Source organism: Cornus florida, unplaced genomic scaffold, assembly GCF_030987335.1.
Source record: "Cornus florida cultivar Cherokee Brave unplaced genomic scaffold, ASM3098733v1 CherokeeBrave_3.0.0_Hap2_Chr05, whole genome shotgun sequence".
Classification (NCBI taxonomy): Eukaryota; Viridiplantae; Streptophyta; class Magnoliopsida; order Cornales; family Cornaceae; genus Cornus; species Cornus florida.
This window is the reverse complement of record NW_026775575.1, coordinates 104,830,398-104,852,975: the sequence shown is the minus strand read 5'-3', so window position 1 is coordinate 104,852,975 and position 22,578 is coordinate 104,830,398.

Below are 22,578 nucleotides of genomic sequence, written 5' to 3'. Positions count from 1 at the left end.
ATATACAATATATACTCTAAGTCCGCAACTAATATGATATGATGAATGTCGAATCTTCAGTGTGCGATTCATTACACGCTATGCATGAAAGATGTTAAATACGAAGTGTGCAAATCATTACACAAGGCAACAATATATTCAATAAGGAAAACATATTCTCATGAGTATAAACATAGCAACTATGTTATTCAATGCTCAAAACATAACCAAATGAATATACAACAAGTCCATGTCCAGGGTTTTGATATAGAAACGACTTTCAAACACAATTAAATCCATGACTCAATTAGATAGAATTTAATTAAATAAAAATAATTAAATTCCCTAGATTCTAATTCAATTCCAAATAACCTCAAATTAATACATATTAAAGAACATGGCATAGTCGTCACCTACATACATTCTAAAACTCAATTAGGTTATTGGAATAACAAAGTAGAACTTTAATTAAATCATGCTAATTAAATTACCAAGGTTCTAAAGCAACTTCAAATGGTCCACAATTAATATATATTAGTAAACAAGTCATGGCCAATACAAATATCAAGTTAAAATCTTAATTAAGTTAATGGGACCACAAAATAGATTTTAATTAATTCTTTTAATTAAAATCTCTAGATTTTCAAACTTAACCAAATGCTCTCAATTTAACATATCTTAGAGAACATGCCAAGGACTAATGTAATATCACATCACAAGCTTATTTCATGCAAATTACACCTATGTAAATTAAACTTTCACTAAAGTTAAATATAAAATAAAGGTTGCAATTCTTATGCAATTAATCCCAATTTTATATATGTGAACAACCATACCAAAGCTTAATTTTCTAGCATATCACAATTCAATTCAAAGTTGTATATCACCATGAGGATTAAGTCTTAAACAAGGAAATTAATTAAATGAAAGGTTTCAAAACCTCACCGAATATTCTAAATCAAATATATGTGAAACTATATGGCATGTAGATCAAGAATATCAAGTCGAAATTCAAATGGAGTGAATAGTGCACTCGGGGCAAATTAATTAATCAAATTAATTAAAAATTATTAATTTTCAAAACACCACCAATTACTTTCAAATTCAACTATATTGAAGAGTATGCTAAGGCCAAATATAATATGCGATCACACATTGATTTCAAATTAGTTAAGGCCACATGAATTAATATTTTATTCAAGGTAAATATTAAATAAAATCTTCATTTCTTATCCAAATGCTCCAATTTTAATATATGTTAATCAACATATCAAGGTGTAATATAATGTCAAGCCACAAGTTTAAAACATGTTATAACTCAACGGGAAAATTAAATTTCATACTAGAAAATAAATAATCAAAAATTCTAGATTTAATATCCAAGCATGCACTTGAGTTGAATAAGCATCACAAGCATGTAATAGAGCAAGAAAGTAAATTATAACACCCTTACCTCAATTTGAGATGAAAATCCCAAATCCCCACCGAATTGAAACGGCTCTGAATCGGACGAAACTCCTAGGTTTTGTCGGGGACAACACGATCTATATGAATCCCCAAGAAGCCCCATGAAAATCCAAACTTGACCTCAATCCCGAACTCGAAATTTGGTCAGAAATGGTTTCTAATAAGGGGTAATGGTAGAGCACGACGAGGCGAACAACAAATGTTAAGGCCGAAGGATTTTCACTTAGGACTACAATTGGAGGAGAAGGTCAAAGGGTGGAAGTCAAGGAGCTCCCTTGGCTGCCGGCCAAGGAGAGGAAGAAGATGAAGAAAATTCTAATTTCTCTTCTTAAGACCCCTGATTTATAGAAAATCTCAAAAAGTGCCCCGAAAGGGCCCCACCTAGTCTGGAAAAGTGGATTTTGAGCAAACGCGCTCAAACGGCAAAACTCCATGAACAAAAAAGATTCTAAATGATAAAACATAAATAACGAAAGAAACAGCGTTGAAAACCAAGTACCGAGCAGAGAGATATGCCCCGAACAAGTTCGGCGGCAACCGGGGTCAAAAACTCTAAAACTGGAGAAAAACGACCAGAACGGAATTCTAAGAGTACACGACTCGACGAAATGTGAAAATGAGTCTCGTACGAGGATCCAGGCTCTAGACGAGATATTTTTGCAATAACTTTTGTTAATTACACAAAGGCCCCTCCAAAAAGGGTTAACTGCACTAATGCCCCAGAATGAAAATATCTTTCAAAAATATTTTCTTAGATACCCCTAAAATAAAATATCTTCAAAAGTTATTTACGAAAAATACCCCAAGAAATGAAAAAGATTCTGAAAAATTGTGCATCTACGCCCCTATGGACACCAGGAGCAACCAGAGTACTTTTTTGTAAAAGTAAAGATACATATTTCGAGAAAACCACTGAAGATGAAGGCACGTGAAGTCAAAAACTAACTTTGAGCATGAAAAGTGAGGTTGTGCCAAAAATTGACAAACGGAGATAAGATAGAATAAGGAAAAGGATGAAATAGCGCATAGTGTCCGAAAAGTGAAAATGCAAAAATGACTCGGTCCTCAAAGGAAGTTGTCAATCCACGAAAAAGAGTCTTAGAAATCATTTCCAAGCACTCGAGACGACACTAAGCGACAAGAAATAGAATTCAGAAAGGAAAATTAAACGAAAAAAATTCATTCGTAAAATTTTAGGAAAAAGGAAAGGGAGGTAAATGACCGGGTTGTTACAACCTACCCTTCTTAAAGGAATTTCGTCCCCGAAATTTAGAACACACTAGAAGAAGAACAGGACAAGGACCAAACAAAAGGTCAAATGAAAAACAGCTCATAAAGCACTGAAGAACAAGTACAGAAGTCTCAAGATCAACTGAAGGAACGCGAAACCACGAATCGAGACAACACCTCATACGAATCGGCACGTTAACTCAACGTCAACTACCGAGAGAATCCCAAGGCAACGAAACGTTAAAACATGATAGAAGAAGAGAGTGACAAGCCAGTACGAACAGTAACCAAAACCCACCCACACTTACTCGTCAGCAAGGTAGCATGACAGTATAAGGTACTAGTTGATAACATGCCCCAAACCAGGTCAACTCTGAGAACCCTATTGATACAGATGACATCAATGTCGAAAATGATCACTACCAAAAGCACCACGGGAACCAGGCATCTGCGAGAGTTGGGGTAGCTAATCCCAAAACTCTGACAACAATGACACTGGCACCATTACGCTTAAGGCCTTAGATCTAGAAGCCACGAAGGAAAAGGAAATGAAATGATGCCTCCCTGACCTACGTCTCATTCCACCAGATAAGGAAAAGAAATGAATCGCAGTCCTCTATGCTCATATTAGCCTTACTCGTATCAATCGACAGAACAGACAAGAAGACAGACAAAAAAAGTTCCCGACATAGGTCCTTACAGAATGAATTTCTTCTATCCAAGGAAGAAACTCGTGAAACAAGAATGCATCCAAGGGATACGACAGATCCTACGAGACACTGTTAAAACCAGATATAAAAAGTAAACAGCTAGCATGCAATATAGCAATGGATTATCTACTCAAGGTGCCACATAAGCAAACAGACATGTTATCAAATCAAAACATGTTATCAAGAGCATTTATACACATAAAGTATGCTTAACAAATAATAGATGTCTCAAAACACCTAAGCATGTGAATATGTTATCATACAAGACAAGTTATCAAACAAAGCATGTTATCAAGATATAAATGACACATCAAAGCAAAACAACGTGAGCATGATATGTACCCAAAACCCGTCGTCCAAGGTATTTGAACCCGGAGGCTCTAATACCACTTGTAACGACTCGGGTTTTGATTCAACTCGGTGGGTCAGTGATGAACAGAAGATTGACCCGTTAACAGATCTAGATGCGGAAGCAAGAAACAAGACAATGATCTCCTAAGGCATAACATACCTCTAAGACCCTTTGATAACCTTCCATGAGGTCACGGAACTCAAACGAACAAAGTGCGGAAACAAAACAAGGACAAGGGTATAAAAACCCTACCGAAGGAATGACCAAGGGTAAAATGGTCATTTTACCTTAAATGGAAGGAATTTGACTTCCAACAAGTCAAATGAGATAAAAAAAAACATTCAAAAACAACCTTTGGTAACTTCACATGAAGTCCCAAGGCCAAAGGAAGAGAAATCTCAAAAGAACCCTATCACGGTTCGAACTAAAATTGACACCCTCTCACTAAAACGAGGATATATTGAGCTAAAAAAGGAATCTAAAACTAAAATTGGTATCATTAGAAAGCTGACTTCGACGCGGTCATTTTAGACTCAAGAACAGACCAATTTGGAGTTAAAACGAAGAAGTTACATCAGTTTGAGTTCGAAATTCAAAACTAAAAACTCTGGAAGACTTGAACCGGTTCAACATTCTTGAACCGGTTCAACTTTGGCAATATGCCCAAGCTGAACCAAAATGACATCTTGAACCGGTTCAACTTGAACAGAATGCTAAAAATGCAGCAGAAACAGTGTTTTAGCAGAAAAATGAGTTTGGAGCACGATTTTCGAGATCAAGATGACATTTTTCGAAAAAATGTCGTGAAGAAACTCCCTTTAAAATCACATTTTCTATGTGCTGGAGTCAAGAATGGAATTTAATTCCCAAAAGAAATCCCCAAAATGCCCTTGGGCCGAGTTTTTCAACAAAAAGGTGAAATGAGTCCATTGGAGGCTCAAAATACAAACGAAAGGGTTTTTCATGGAAACGATCATTCATGCAAATGTACATGATGATTTTGAGTATGCGGGAACGGTCTACGGCTCCCGAAAATGGCCGAGTCAAAATTCGACCACCCAGCGGCCAAAAAGGCGAAAATAAATTTGAAATGGGAATTTTGAAAACCAAAATTTTGAAATGGTCTCAAATGACTGTTTGGCCCTTGGCCACACTTCATACATGATTAATGAGACCCTATGAAAGAAGGAAAACGGAATTCCCACACCCGATGCAACCATGACAAAACAATAACTTGGCATTTTTCAATATTTTCATAAAATTTCGTGAAGTCGAGAATTACATGGAATACAAATTACATGTCATTGGCCTCCGGCCTCATCTCATATATGTCAAATACAATACAAAGGGTGTACTTATGTACACATTACATATATAGAGTCAAATATATACATTTTGTCAAATAAAACTACAAAAGGCATCTCATGCTAACATTTGCATGAAATAAAAACTTAAAAGCTACAAGTCATTCACGGAATGATTGACAAGCATCACGAACCAAGTCTTCGTACCTGAACAAATCCCCCAGTAACTTCGGGGTGAGTAAACAAGTTTACTCAAAGAGAATGAGCATGCATCGACTCGATTTCTTGAAGATTTTTAGAACTAACATGATATAGTTTAAAGGGATCATGCCACCTAACGTCTATGTCAAAGTGAGACTCAGGGATCATCCTCAGCTATCATGGAGTATAAACAACAAGAATCATAATGTATATACATATGTGAAACAAATTAACATTGAAATAATCCAATTAATACAACAATGTAACTGAACTAGGTCTAGAGTAATCCATAAAACATAACAAAAGCATATTTGAATACAAGTTAACAAGAATCACATTATCCATGCAATTCAACAACCTAAGAGCAAGTTATATAATGCAACAAAGTATAAACTCTTAAACCCTTCAACTTAAAATCTGAAGCATGAAATTAACGAAAGTGGGTCATGCCACCTAATGTCTATGTTCACAATGTATCTATAGGATCACTCCTAAGCTATATTAGAACATCAAAACACAATTTACAATACTTATGCAATTTAACCACATTGGAACTTCTAATGCAACGCATAAAGCACAATTTCGCAAAGTTAACATCATGTAACTTAAAATAGAAAAATAAATAAGGAACAACAAGTTACAACATCATCTAGTTATCAACTTGAAAATGAAATGCGAAATCAAACAAAATGGATACTCGGACATCAGTCGGATCAGGCCAACACCTTGGTTACTTTAGAATTACTAGCCCATGTTAAACCTCCCTATGTGCACACTAGACTACATAGAGGGACTATCCCTCGTACTAGAACCACGTCCTAGCCGTAGCCAAACAACGACATCCCCAAGTTTTCAAAATCAACAAGTTGTGCAACAACGTATATATCAGCATGTATATACAAAATAATCAACTATCTACCATGCACAACCAAATTTAGAACATATACAATACATGCTCTAAGTCCACAACTAATATGATATGATGAATGTCGAATCTTCAGTGTGCGATTCATTACACGCTATGCATGAAAGATATTAAATACGAAGTATGCAAATCATTACACAAGGCAACAATATATTCAATAAGGAAAACATATTCTCATGAGTATAAACATAGCAACTATGTTATCCAATGCTTAAAACATAACCAAATGAATATATAACAAGTCCATGTCCAGGATTTTGATATAGAAACGACTTTCAAACACAATTAAATCCATGGCTCAATTAGATAGAATTTAATTAAATAAAAATAATTAAATTCCCTAGATTCTAATTCAATTCCAAATAACCTCAAATTAATACATATTAAAGAACAACAAGGTAGAACTCTAATTAAATCATGCTAATTAAATTACCAAGGTTCTAAAGCAACTTCAAATGGTCCGCAATTAATATATATTAGTAAACAAGTCATGGCCAATACAAATATCAAGTTAAAATCTTAATTAAGTTAATGGGACCACAAAATAGATTTTAATTAATTCTTTTAATTAAAATCTCTAGATTTTCAAACTTAACCAAATGCTCTCAATTTAACATATCGTAGAAAATATGCCAAAGACTAATGTAATATCATATTACAAGCTTATTTCATGCAAGTTACACCTATGTGAATTAAACTTTCACTAAAGTTAAATATAAAATAAAGGTTACAATTCTCATGCAATTAATCCCAATTTAATATATGTGAACAACCATACTAAAACTTAATTTTCTAGCATGTCACAATTCAATTCCAAGTTGTATATCACCATGAGGATTAAATCTTAAATAAGGAAATTAATTAAATGAAAGGTTTCAAAACTTCACCAAATATTCTAAATCAAATATATGTGAAGCTATATGGCATGTAGATCAAGAATATCAAGTTGAAATTCAAATAGAGTGAATAGTGCACTCGGGGCAAATTAATTAAAAATTACTAATTTTCAAAACACCTCCAATTACTTTCAAATTCAATTATGTTGAAGAGCATGCTATGGCCAAATATAATATGCGATCACACATCGATTTCAAGCTAGTTAAGGCCACATGAATTAATATTTTATTCAAGATAAATATTAAATAAAATCTCCATTTCTTATCCAAATACTCCAATTTTAATATATGTTAATCAACATATCAAGGTGTAATATAATGTCAAGCCACAAGCTTAAAACATGTTATAACTCACCGGGAAAATTAAATTTCATACTAGAAAATAAATAATCAAAAATTCTAGATTTAATATCCAAGCATGCAATTGAGTTGAATAAGCATCACAAGCATGTAATAGAGTAAGAAAGTAAATTATAACACCCCCTACCTCAATTTGAGATGAAAATCCCAAATCACCACCGAATTGAAACGGCTCCGAATCGGACGAAACTCCTAAGTTTTGTCGAGGACAACACGATCTATATGAATCCTCAGGAAGCCCCATGAAAATCCAAACTTGTCCTCAATCCCAAACTCAAAATTTGGTCAGAAATGGTTTCTAATAAGGGGTAATGGTAGAGCACGACCAGGCGAACAACAAATGTTAAGGCCGAAGGATTTTCACTTAGGAATACAAGTGAAGGAGAAGGTCAAAGGGTGGCAGCCAAGGAGCTCCCGTGGCTGCCGGCCAAGGAGAGGAAGAAGATGAAGAAAATTCTAAATTCTCTTCTTAAGACCCCCTGTTTATAAAAAATCTAAAAAAATGCCCCAAAAGGGCCCCGTCAGGTCTGGAAAAGTGGATTTTGAGCAAACGCGCTCAAATGGCAAAACTCCGTGAACAAAAAAGATTCTAAATGAGAAAACATGAATAACGGAAGAAACGGTGTCGAAAATCGAGTATCGAGCAGAGAGATATGTCCCGAACAAGTTCGGCGGCAACCGGGGTCAGAAACTCTGAAACTGGAGAAAAACGATCAAAATGGAATTCTAAGAGTACACGACTCGACGAAGTGTGAAAATAAGTCCCGTACGAGGATCCAGGCTCCAGACGAGATATTTTTGCAATAACTTTTGTTAATTGCACAATGGCCCCTCTAAAAAAGGTTAACTGCACTAATGCCCCAGAATGAAAATATCTTCCTAAAATATTTTCTTAGATAACCCTGAAATAAAATATCTTCAAAAGATATTTACAAAAAATACCCCAAGAAATGAAAAAGATTCTGAAGAATTGTGCATCCATGCCCCTATGGACACCGGGAGCAACCAGAGTACTTTCTTGCAAAAGTAAAAATACATATTTCGAGAAAACCACTCTAGATGAAGGCACGTGAAGTCAAAAACTAACTCCGAGCACGAAAAGTGAGGTTGTGTCAAAAACTAACAAATGGAGATAAGACAGAATGGGGAAAATGACGAAATAGCGCATAGTGTCCGAAAAGTGAAAATGCAGAGATGACTCGGTCCTCAAAGAAAGTTGTCGATCTACGAAAAAGAGTCTCAGAAATCATTTCCAAGCACTCGAGATGACACTAAGCGACAAGAAACAGAATTCAGAAAGGAAAATTAAATAAAAAAAATTCATTCGTAAAATTTCAGGAAAAAGGAAAGGGAGGTAAATGACCGGGTCGTTACAACCTACCCTCCTTAAAGGAATTTATTAAATTATAAATTGTTCATGAGGGCAGATTGGTCCAATTTATTAAATTATAAAGTTAAAAAAGTCTCCTAAACGGTCAAAGGGTAATTTGGTCATTTTTTCAAGTAAAGGGGTATCTTTGTCCATTTTTGAATCTTCAGGGGGTGTCTTTGTCCAAAAAATAGGTAAGTTACATCTAAGTGTCCTTTTGCCAAACCTCAGTGGGTGTGGCTGTACTTTACCCAAAAAAAAAATGGTCATGGGACAACTCAATCATAAGGCAATTGACTGTCGTCTAAGGCTTCCAATAGCAAAATCCCACATCTATTATACAATTATTTAAAACATCTTATTAGAGTCAGCTCAATCATAAGGTAATTAAGGTGATAGTCTAAGGCCCAATAGGAGAAGAGGCCCCATATCTCATTATATTAGTTATATATTCCTTTAATAAATTAAATTATATTTCTTGTATTATATTAATTATCAAATAAATGTAATTGTTCTTGTATTTGTCAATAAAGTTTCCTTTATATCGGTTATATATTTATATTAATTAAATTTTTTTTTGTCTATTGTATTAATTACTACTCCGATATAAATACATATTTTTTTCGATTCCTTAATACAAATATCTTTTTACCAAAGGGTTAAATGGCCTAACGGTATGGACTCTTACTCTCCAAATAGGAAGGTGCCTTTCAGAAAAAAAAAAAAAAAAATACAAGTCTTTTTAATTTTATCTTATACTTACTCTCCAAATAGGAAGGTTGCTTTCAGAAAAGAAAAACAAAATACAATAAAATCACTATCTATTAAATTAAAAACATAAATAGTGTTTTTATATTTTTTTGAACTTATTGCAAGTTAAGTAAAGAGAATAAATTTTTAATAAAAATTATTAATACTATATTAATATAATTATGTAAGAATTCCTAATTTAACAATTATACTTTAGTCCTCAAAGCAAAAGTGGCTTGGCTCTATGTGTGCAGACCTAAAGGGTTGGGTGGCCTTGGTATCCCAAATGTTGAACTCATCAACAAGGCTTCAATGATGAGACACTTGTGGAAAATTTCACTGATTGCAAAGAAAGCTCTTGGGCTCAGTGGATAACATCAACTGAGAGATAAATGCCTTTGGGAATTGATTATTCCACAAAAATGCTCCTATAATTGGAGATCGATCCCTACCGCAACTTAGGCCTGCTTTTATTAGATTGATCAAAGTAAATATTAGGAATGGGGAGAGAATTACCTTTTGGCATCATAATTGGTTAGACGAAAGTCCTCTTTGCAGTAGATTCTCTCATACCCAAATTGATATTTTTGGAATTCCTCTCAATGCTAGGTTGAACAGCTACATGTCAGCGCAAACATGGAATTTCCCAAGGGACATTATCTCACTGTTGCCAAGCCTGTAACACCTTTCTTGTGCTGGTTCAGGTATTGACTCATTCACTTGGAGGCCATCACCAACAGGCAAGTACTTTTCAAGCACACAATTGAAGCATTAGCTCTACCTGCAACCCTTGCCCCCATGGTATCAGTTAGTATGGAATTCATTGTCAATCCCAAGACACAGAGTCATCTTGTGGTTAGCAGTTCTTAATAAACTCCCTACAATTGATAGCCATTCCATGGCCTACAAGCATATTCCGAACCACTGTGTACTGTGCCTCTCATCTGGAGAATCTCTGAATCACATCTTCTTCTTATACTCCTTTACTGCCCCAATTTGGTCCCATTTACAGAATACATGTGGATTTTACACCAGATCACAGTGGAATGATTTTATTTTTTGGGCTTCACATCATTGGTCCTCAAAAAGTGTTGCAAATGCAGTAAACAAATTGGCACTCTCAGCATTCATCTATCACATTTGGGCAGAGAGAAATTCAAGAATCTTCAAGGACATATCAAGCACTCAAAACTCTGTTTTAGTGAAAATCACTAATTCCATCAGAGAAAAACTCTTGCCTTTGTCATTCAAGGATGGGGAGGCTGCTCGGCGTACCCGTAATGTTTGGGACCTGCCCTTTTCCTTCATCCGTCCACCTCCTCGCCCACCTGATGAGCCTCCAGAGCAGTCGTGAGGCTGTTGTTGCCAGTCATGGCTTGTTCACCGGAGATAATGAGGTTGAACAACTTACTTACAGTTGTTTGACTTCTAGGTTATTGAACCTTTTGGGCTTTTGGGGTTACTATGCCTTTTGGGCTTGTATAGTTCTGTTGGGTTGGACCTCCTATTGGTCTTGTATAGTTCTGTTGGGTTGGACCTCCTATTGGTCTTGTATCTTTCTTTTCCCTTTGGGCTCAATCTCAATCTAATATCACGAAGATAATGCTGCTACAAAATATATATATATATATATATATATATATATATATATATATACACAACACACACAAACACACAAGTTTACAATAAATGGTGGTTAGATAGTATTAGTTAATCTATTTACCGAAAAGAAAAATAGATAATATGTAGCCTTAATGCACAACCTCCTCATCCTGGACAAAAATATGTATGTGTATTTTTGGTCTACGTGAATAATAATAATAATAAAAATAATAATAATAATTTTTTTTAATTTACATATTTCCACATATGTTAATAAGTGATTGAAATTGTAAAGAGATTACACCAACTGGACTAATGATCCAGACCTATTAGTAACAATAATCAATTAAGTATTGAATTTTGTTTAAAAAAAAAAAAATTGGGGGGCGAAGTCGATCATAAAAAATATTGAATTCCAATCTAATCAAAGGAATCAGTCGCATTGCCAATAAATCTAAGTGCATGCTTATGAATAAATCAAACTCTACTTTGCATATAATGAGCTTTTGACTTTGAATCTCTCAATAAACTTAGAACTAAATAAGGGTAGTAAAATGGGTCAGGAACCATCAACTCGCCCATATTCGCTCGTTTTTTTAATGGTTATGGGTCAACTATATTTAATTGAGGGTCAAGATAGGTTGAGTAATTTTTAACCACTTAATTTGAGGGTCAATATGGGTTGAATATGATTAATCATATTCAACCCCTATTTCACCTATCACATAATAAACACACAACACATATCTATTCTATATTGCACTCAACTCATTTCTCTCTCTAAAATTCTCTAACTCATAACCATCTCTCTCTAAATTTGTCTCTCATCAATTCCCTCTCTCTAAGTTTCTCTCTCTAAAAATTTCTTCTAAAAAAAAATAATTTTAAATATTTAAAAAAATTAAATAATAATTATAAATAATTTTAAAAAATAAAAATAAAAATTTAAAAAGAAAAAAAAATTCCATGGTCCATAACATTTGAGCATTTTAGAGAGAGAAAGTGAGAGACCGCTAACAATGGCAGCCAATTCCGGACGATTTTTCTCTCTCCTCACCCTTACGTACCGTCGCTCTCTTCTTCACCATCACCACTGTCACCGAGATTCGATTCAAAGAGATCTGCTCCGATGACCGATCCACCATCCCCTTCAACGAATTCGGGTTCACCCACAACGATCGCCTTGACCTCAACGTCTCCCAAATCTCCCTCTCAAACCCTAACCCTCACATCCGCACCAACCTTGACAAGGTCGGCTTCTTCCTTTGCACCCGATAATCCTGGATTCACGTCGTCGATCAACTCCAGGACGGCGAAATCGCTTGCCCTATCGATTTCGATGTCGTCAAACAACTCTTCGCATTCAACCAGCTCAATGGCACCGATCGAATCAATATCAGCTTCAAAGTCATCGATTCGAATCAATTCTCTCTCGTTTTCACCAATTGCGTCCCCTTTCTCTCGTTTTTAAAAATAATTATTTATTTATTATATATATAGAACTGTGGTTACATATACAATTATATATATATATATATATATATGTATGTATGTATGTATGTGTGTGTGTGTGTGTGTGTGTGTGTGTGTGTGTGTGTGAGAGAGAGATTCTGAAATCTGAATGCATGATAGGGACAACTTGCTTTTGAAAACCCAACTTCAGAAACCCAATATATATATATATATATATATATATATATATATATATATATATAAACCCAATCAATTTTAAAAAAATAATTTCATATATTTATAAATGTCCGACACGTATTAACAATTTTTAAAAATAATTAAAAATAATAATTAATGAGTTCACGGGTTATAATGGGTTGACCCTGTTCATTTTCAATTCACTTATTTTTAATTCGTTTTGAACGGGTTAAATATAAATCTTGACCCATATTGACCCGTCTATTTTTAACCCAACCCAAACCCGACCCAACCCGACCATTTGCCACCCTAGAACTAAGATTATTAATTTGCCCAGTTTAGACTTGTCTAGGATTTGTAAAATAATTCAACATAACCCATTATTTGGTGAATTTTATGTGGCGAATTTTTCTAATCCCTCCTCGATGGAACCTGCTTAATTTTTTAATAAATGGAATAATAACCTATATATATTTTACGATGGAAATTATTGATTAATGAGTTGAGAGAAACATTATTCATGACATACCTATGTATTATGTAAAGGAGCATAATAAAAAGAAAGACAGAAACAATTAGACTACACAAAGGAGCCGGCTGCAGCCACCTTCTTTTCTTTCTTTCTTTCTTTCTTTTCTGTTTCTTTTTTTTTTTTTTTTTTTTCACTCAATTTAATAAATTTTTAAACAAGTTTTGAACTTAAAATATATTTTTTTCAACAATAATATAATTGTATAATTGGTAAAAAAAAGTTAAAAATATATCATTAAGGATACTTGTTTTATGTTTTGTGAAATGAACTCTTATATTATATTATATTAGTGAATGCATTTAGATTCATAATATTTTAAAAAATTGACCAAAAAATAATTTTTTATATATATTGAAATAAAATTTTATTTTTTTTAATTGTCGTATCCTACTTTCTAGATGGTGGCTTTAAGCAGAATGTAGCCACTAAGGGTCCGTTTGGATGGCGATAACGTTATATGTTATGGTTTGGTACGGTATGAAAACAACTGTTTTGGTATTGGTATGTTTTTAGTAGAAATCGGATCCATGTTTGGTAACGATTGTTTTGTTTTTAATAATTGTATATCAGAAACATGATAACGCGTTTGGTATTGTCATGCGTTTTAAGAAATTCAAAAACAAAACACGTTTGAGAATAGTGTTTTGTTATTAAAAATTCTGAATCAATAACAGAATACCTGTTTGGTAAAGACTGTTTTGTTTTGTTTTGAAAAATTATATATATGAATACAATTATAAGTTTATATGTAAAATAGTCCATTTTTCTTTATGATTTGAAATAATTTATGGAAAAAAAAAAAAAAAAATGATAATCTGCATTAGAGTTGGGAAATTTTTTTTTTGTTAAATTTACAAGTATAATGGCAACCAAACTACTTTGTAATAATGAATAAATCTGCATAAACATGATTAATGGCAACCAAATTACAAATCTAACTTTGTAATAATCTTTTAATGAGAGTAGATCTTTGCACTCCATTTATCTTTTTCTTTTGGCTTGCATTCCATTTAACTTTGTTTTGTTTCATATATATATATATATATATATATATATTCATGAAGAATGTGAGAGAGAGAGAGATCCTTGTAGTTAAAACTAACAAGAAACAAAGCCAAAACGTTAATCGTCTTGAATTGGTCAGAGTTGAAATTTGGTGAACATTGAAGCTTGTAAATAGTTTTACTTCACTTAGATTAGTTTGAAATTTTGCAGTGGAGGTCCTTCAAATTGGTAATATTTTTTTTTGTTTAGTCATAAGACCATTTCCCCTTTTGTTGAGTATTTATTTTGATAACGGACTTGTGAATATTTCATACAATATCCAACCATAAGCAGAATTGATAAATATGAATAAAGATTAAAAGTAAGCAATCAAGGAAGATCCCTCTTACAAGACTGAACGACATTCACATATATACTTCCACGTATAGTTTTGCTTTATACATCACAATCTTAAGAACTTGAGTGTTGCATCATTCACATATATACTTCCACATATAAGAAGCTAGACATTCCTTTAAAATATTTGAAAGTACACACACACTTCATTACACTTACAAAAAATATACACATAATTGGAGATCACTAATATTCATTCCATAAAATGTACACCCACTTTTTTATACTTGCATAGGCCTCCATTTGATTAACTTAGAGATCACTAGCTTTCTGGAGTTGCAGCAACTAGAGAATGCTTCCTATCAATCCCGCTGGTGCCACTGCCTACAACTTACTGCCATGTCCTTCAATGTAGTAGCAAAAAATTAATTTGAATGTAAAACAAGACATTACCTATAGTAGCAAAATATAAAGCAGAGTTAAATTAAATTTTTATTATTTTTTTTAAAAAAAATCCGGCATGACTTCCCCTTAAAAATGGACATTTCCAAAATTTCAAAACACAATAAACCCAAGGGACACCGCCCACAAAATTAATTCAATAAGGGACACCGCCCACAAAATTCATTTAACAAGGGACACCGCCCACAAAATTATTTCAATAAGGGACACCGCCCACAAAATTCATTTAATAAGGGACACCGCCCACAAAATTATTTCAATAAGGGACACCGCCCACAAAATTCAACTAACAAGGGACACCGTCCACAAATTTAATTCAAGCAAGATATATCTAACCTTCTTTCAGGCTAAGCTGCAAATTTGGAGTGTAAATGACCTCATGCAAAACAAAACACATGAAGAACATTAGAGAAAAACAAAATAACACACGGTAGGAATGAAATAATTAGAAGTAGTAAATAAGATATATCTAACCTTTTTTCAGGCTAAACTGCAAATTTGGAGTGTAAATGACCTCATGCAAAACAAACCACATGAACAACATTAGATAAAAACAAAATAACACACGGTAGGAATGAAATAATCAGAAGTAGTAAACAAATATATCTAACCTTTTTTCAGGCTTAGTTGTAAATTTAAAGTGTAAATGACATCATGCAAAACCAAACACATGAATAACATTAGAGAAAAACAAAATAACACACGGTAGGAATGAAATAATTAGAAGTAGTAAATAAGATATATCTAACCTTTTTCCAGGCTTAGTTGTAAATTTAAAGTGTAAATGACCTCATGCAAAACAAAAGACATGAACAACATTAGAGAAAAACAAAATAACACCCGGTAGGAATGAAATAATTAGAAGTAGTAAATAAGATATATCTAACCTTTTTTCAGGCTTAGTTGTAAATTTAAAGTGTAAATGACCTCATGCAAAACAAAAGACATGAACAACATTAGAGAAAAACAAAATAACACCCGGTAGGAATGAAATAATTAGAAGTAGTAAATAAGATATATCTAACCTTTTTTCAGGCTTAGTTGTAAATTTAAAGTGTAAATGACCTCATGCAAAACAAAAGACATGAACAACATTAGAGAAAAACAAAATAACACCCGGTAGGAATGAAATAATTAGAAGTAATAAATAAGATATATCTAACCTTTTTTCAAGCTTAGTTGTAAATTTAAAGTGTAAATGACCTCATGCAAAACAAAAGACATGAACAACATTAGAGAAAAACAAAATAACACACGGTAGGAATGAAATAATTAGAAGTAGTAATCAAGATATATCTAACCTTTTTTTTTTCTCTAATGTCGCAAATAGAGTGTAAATAACCTCAGTAGCAAATTTTACAAATACCCTAAAGCTCACTCCCAAAATGACAGAGAAGATAACACAACAACAACTAATACGTAGTTCAAAATATACCATTTAAGTATATATTACATACCAAATGAAACACAGGAAATTAACTAAATACATATTACATGTCATATATTACAAAAGATGGAAATTTATCTAACTTCATCTTTCAATAACAACGATAATGAGCAACAAGAGGACAATCACAATAAATATGATTGTGATTGCAAGACATCCACAACCTAGGAAGAGCATGTACTTCTGTCTACATTGTTCATTTTGAATCATTGCAATGACTCTGTCCAAGTCAGATTGAACCTGTTCTTCAACTTGTGCACCTTGGTGCAACTCATCCACCCACATAAATGCATTCATATGTGACTACAAGAAATATAAATTATACAATTAGGAAACAGTAACAGAAATAGCACCTAAAAGTAATTGACCATACCTCCCGAGCCGGACACCTATAGAATTGTCGACCATCATTTTTTGGAGTTCGAGCCCTATACAGATGCATAGGACCTCTACCACATGCACATTGTGGTCGCTCACCTTCAAGCCTATACATAAGTGCGCCTACAAGTACTAAAGCATTTAATATTTGATATCCTAATATAATTAGTTATTACAGTTATCCATAAATAAGGAGCATCTGAGTTTAATTTACGTAATATAATTAGTTATTACAGGCATCCATATTTTAATTCTACACACTATTAGACAGTTTTATAATTAGTGATTACAGTGCTCCCAAATTAGGTTGGCAATACCATCACGATAAATATCCATCTGTCGTATCTGTGTATTAGTAGCACTGACCACCTGAACATCGTCATCCACATCAAGTTCATTTTGTGAAGATTGAGGGGTTTCAGAATCAAAAATTTCATCAGATTCACCTTGGGATCTTACGAAATTATGCAATGTACAACAGGCAATGACAATAAGAACTTGAGTGTCAAAGTGATAAGGGGGCATTTGCTTCAATATAGCGAATCTCATCTTTACCAACCCAAAACATCGCTCTATGATATTCCTCAATGACGAGTGCCTAAAATTGTACACCTCTTCTCTACCATGTGGTCCTCTAGTATGTCTACGATATTCCTGCATATGGTAACGTTGACCTCGGTAAGGGGCCAAAAACCCCGGTTGATTGGCGTACCCAGAGTCGACTAAATAAAACTTACCTGTCATATTAAGTATGTTAAGTATTAAAGTTAACGTATTTGTAATGTAAAATGCACAAATATGAAAACTTAATATTTTTACCTTCGGGTGGTGATGGAAAATTGAAATCCTCATTCTGAATGCACTCATTTAAAATCTTCGAATCATTAGCAGACCCTTCCCACCCTGCTAGAATGTATGTGAATTTCATATCAAATGAACACACGGCCATGACATTTTGAGTCGTATCACCCTTTCGACCACGAAAGGGTATTTGTTGGTCAACTGGCACTACAGCATGGATATGAGTACCATCTATGGCTCCTACACAATTCTTAAAGTATGGGTAAAACTTTGGATTGTTCTTTATCTCTTTAGGAATTTCATTCAAATCCGGGGGAACAATAATCTTAGTCCCTAACTCACAAATTAACTTTAATACAGTATGAAAGTGATATGAAATTGTGGATGTAGAGTGTTGGAATCTTTCAGCAACGACACGATTCCTTTCATTGTGAGACACGGTAAGTAGGAAAATTGCAACTTGTTCTTCCACCGTTAGAAATGTTGAATCTTTCAATCCTAACAATTTCAACTCACGACACAATGCCCTAAAGGTGTTGGGGTACATCCGAAAATTTTCATAACACCTATCTTCATGTCCATTTAAGACCTCGAATATGTAATCTTCCCCTTGTAACATGGAATCCCTACAACGTTGTTTATCAAAATGTTTATAATAGTACTCATATACGGCTGCGATCAATACAAGAATTTCCTCCTCATCATCATCATCATAAATGGTTAATATTGTCCTTATATCCATAGCTACTATCCTATTTAAGAATAAACAGAAGCAGTTATTGTAACAAAAATGAAGCAAAATGGAAAAGACATACCAAATCATACAATTATCCAGCAACAATGTAAAAGCAATAGATGTAGAACATAAATAGTTTTCCAGCATTAATTTAAAAGCAGTAGATAGAGGAATTAAATATAGTCTTCCAACAATAATGTAAAAGCAGTAGATAAGAAAAATTCATTACAGTCATCCAACAGTAATGTAAAAGCAGTTATAAAACAGTCATCCAAAAGCACATAAAAGTAAGATACCGAAGAAATCATAGAGGCTGATTCATCACCCACCCAACCTTCCTTTCATCAGGAATGCGAAGAAATATATCCCTCCACACCTTGTCCTCACCAAACATCCTTATGATCTTAGCATAATGGGTATCATCAATCCCCACTAATGTGTTGACGATCTTGACGCACTCTTCAAGCTGGGGATCCATTTCTTTTTCTTTTTTACTGGGAGATGTCACTTCAGGCATTTCGGTAAATCGAGATGGTTGACAACTAGAAGATGATTCTGCTATGGCTTTTGCAATTTTTTCAGCTTTTGCGTTCCCAATATTAGTCAAACATTCCATCACTAAAGACATTGTTTCTGAAAAAGTTTCTTTCTTCTGTTTCTTAGCTATAGGTTTGGGAGTAGGACTGAGGTCAATAGGTCCTTCTACATTAGGTCGTTCTACATCAGTCATGCCCACATTGCCCTCAATGTTATGAATTTGAGCTTCATGTGTTGCCACTTGAGGCATTGTTAGCACTTGGTGAGGTCTGGGTGGCTTTGTAGAAGGATGAACATGCTTGCCAGTAGCATGTGTATTCCCAAAAATCCTTACCATCTGCTCATAATTCTTACACCCCTGTTTTTTTATTTTTTTTCCATGCTTGAGAACCTACACGTTATCAACTTACAATTATTGTTCATCAAACCATTTTAATACTAAATCACTAATTACTTACTGTATGTATGGTAAATAGACACGTATTGAAATACTAACCTTGCACAATCGAACCCATCTTTCAGCTTCCAAGTTAATCATTCCAGTTTCACTGTTGTACCCTACACCAGTCTCAGATAATATTTGTTTGCAATCTTTGTACAATGCTCTTATATTATTGAATTTTTGTCTACATTGGTCCTTCGTGTACTTCTTTCCAGTTTCTAATAACATTGCGTCCACAATATGTGTCCACCCATTTGGATTAAAAGTCGTGCCTGTACGATTTCCTTTTCCAACCTCTTCCTCCATCAAGAGCATGAATTTCTCTTGATGGGCATTACACCAAACAGCGGCATCGGCCTGTTCAACAACTACAACATCCTCACCATTGTCACCATCAAGAGAATGAATGTCTCTTGATGGGTATTGCTCAACATTGTCATTGTTCATGTCCATCTGATTATTAATAAGTAATTGAACAGTTTAGTATATTGAATTGTGTTTTGACTCATAATTCAACACGTCAATGATAAGTAAAAAATGTACTGTCTATAAAACACCACTGTTTTTTACATTTAGGGTCTGTTTTTGTTGGTTATGGTCTTGTGGAAAGATAATAGTGAAACTCCATTTTCTGTTGATATTTGAATTCCCTAGTTTAAATTTTATTCTAGGATTTACTTGTATTTATTCTTCTTTTTCAAGTCGTCTAAATTATACTGGTTTGAATGTTTACAGAACTGTGAAGCATACATTAAAATATTGGCGGGGCCTAGCCAATATAATGCACAAATTAAAAAAATATATATATATATTGGCTGTAGATTTCATCATCCTAAGTTTGAGAATTTAAAAGTTGATGAATGTTTAAATTTTATCCTTTTGTCGAATCTTTTGTCCTCCCATTTGTCCTTAAATAATATAATACAACAAATTGATCATTCAAACAATTTAGTTGGTAGAGCGATCTGAATGGTTTTGCCCTCTTTTGAATCTCCCTCACTCTAATTTATCATGATAAAAAAAAATGAAAGGTCTTAAGAAAAATGGTTCCATATGTACCTTGTTCAAAGGATATTATTACAATTACCAGAAAGCTCCAAGGGAAGAGTCTACCAAGTAATAGTTCTAGAAGTAAAACAGAGGACAATATTGCCCTGCTTAGTACTATAAAAAAATTAATAATAAAAAAAATCTGTAGAAATCTAAATTCAACTCAAAATCTAGTAAGAAAGGCAATTCTAAGGATAGAGAACACTGTAGGAACAAAGAAGCCACTTGCTGTATTAACTGTGGGAAAAATTTTAAAAAAAAAAAAAATGAAAAGGTCACCTGGAATGTCCAAAGAGACCTAGGGATCGAGAAAAGAAAGACAAGAAGAAGAAAAGGTAAGACTAAATCTGAGGATATTCAATTTTTTTTTTTTTTTTTTTTTTTTTTTTTTTTTTTTTTTTTTTTTACTACTTTGAGGATATATGTAATCACAAATATCACGCTAACAACCTTAACTTTTTGAATGATAAAACAAACTCACACCTTCTGCTAAAGCTTGAACAGTGACCTCTCCTTTGAGAAAGACAAGTTTGTACCAACTTGGCTATTACTCATTTGGTATTTTAAAATTATTTTTAAAAAGAATTATCTATGAGTTTCATTTTCAAGTTCATTAGAATTTATCTTTTCACTTTTCAATATAAAAAAATTTAAAGAATTTATCTTTTTCATTTCAAAAAATTTATTATACCCCCAAAATACCCAATTAGTTTTTATAAAATCTGTTTTTTTTTTTTTTTTTTTTTTTTTAACTAAATATCAATAAGATTATAATAGAATATTTTTAAACATATTTAGAAACTATAATATAGAATTAGTGTTCAAAATAATAATAATAATAATAATAGTGGCACAGGAATTTAAAGTTTTTTTGGCTGGTAGATAAGATGCATTTTGGTATATGCTAAGTGTTATTAAGTTTCTGGTGTATAAGTTATTGAATATCTATTCTATATTATGTGACTAAAAAAAATAGTTGACATTCAATGTTGGACCATCTTGTGTACTTCAGTAACATAAATGTACCAAAGTTAAGAGTTATTATCACATGAATACATAAAGCGTAAGGTGACATATTTATAGACATATTTCTTCTTAATAGATAGCTAACAACTATTGACATTTACTCTCCAAAACATTCCACATTCTTTACTTACATATTTACATCTATCTATTTTTAAAACATTATCAATTACTGCAAGCTCTCTAATATTTCACCATTTTCTAATTCTTTTATACTTCACAATCTTCACACAAACGTGAAAGATTCTAAAAATAAATTTTTTAAAAAACATATTTAGAATAAAAAAAATATCAAATTTTAATAGAAACTAAAAATGTAGAATTAGTATTCAAAATAAAAATAAAAATAATGATAATAGTAGTAGGACACGAATTTAATTGTAATTTTAATTCAAATTTTAATAGAAACTAAAAATGTAGAATTAGTATCAATTTTAATTTTGCTTTTTAATGTACGATCAAGCCTGATATGATATAAGAGCCTGTTAGGTTGATTTATACATAATACAGATCCTTTGCAAAATTGTAATTTGGACCAAGAACAGATCTTGAAAATATCGCTAAAATCGATAGTTATAATTAACTCAGTCAACATTCTAATTGCTTCCACATTGCAACACACACAATCGATGGATGACATATAAACCCTTATATCAGAACAATGGTTGATAGAAGAAACAACCCAGAAACAGGGCTAAAATCAAACCCTCTCATGAAACTTGTGATCTGGACACAAATGCCCTAAATTACAACACTCACAACATGATTCGAATAAAGATCAGAACTTGGAAACGCAATAAAGATTCTGATTGTCACAATATTAGAGAGAGAAAGTGAACACGAGGACCTCCCAAATGTAAATCTCAAAAGCGAAGATATATGTGATCTATAGATACAAACAGAGACACAAAATGACGTACCTGGTGGAGGAGCTCTGCCAGATCGGTGGTGGAGAAACTTGAGATCTGGACACAAATGCCCTAAATTACAACACTCACAACATGATTGGAATAAAGATCAGAACTTGGAAACGC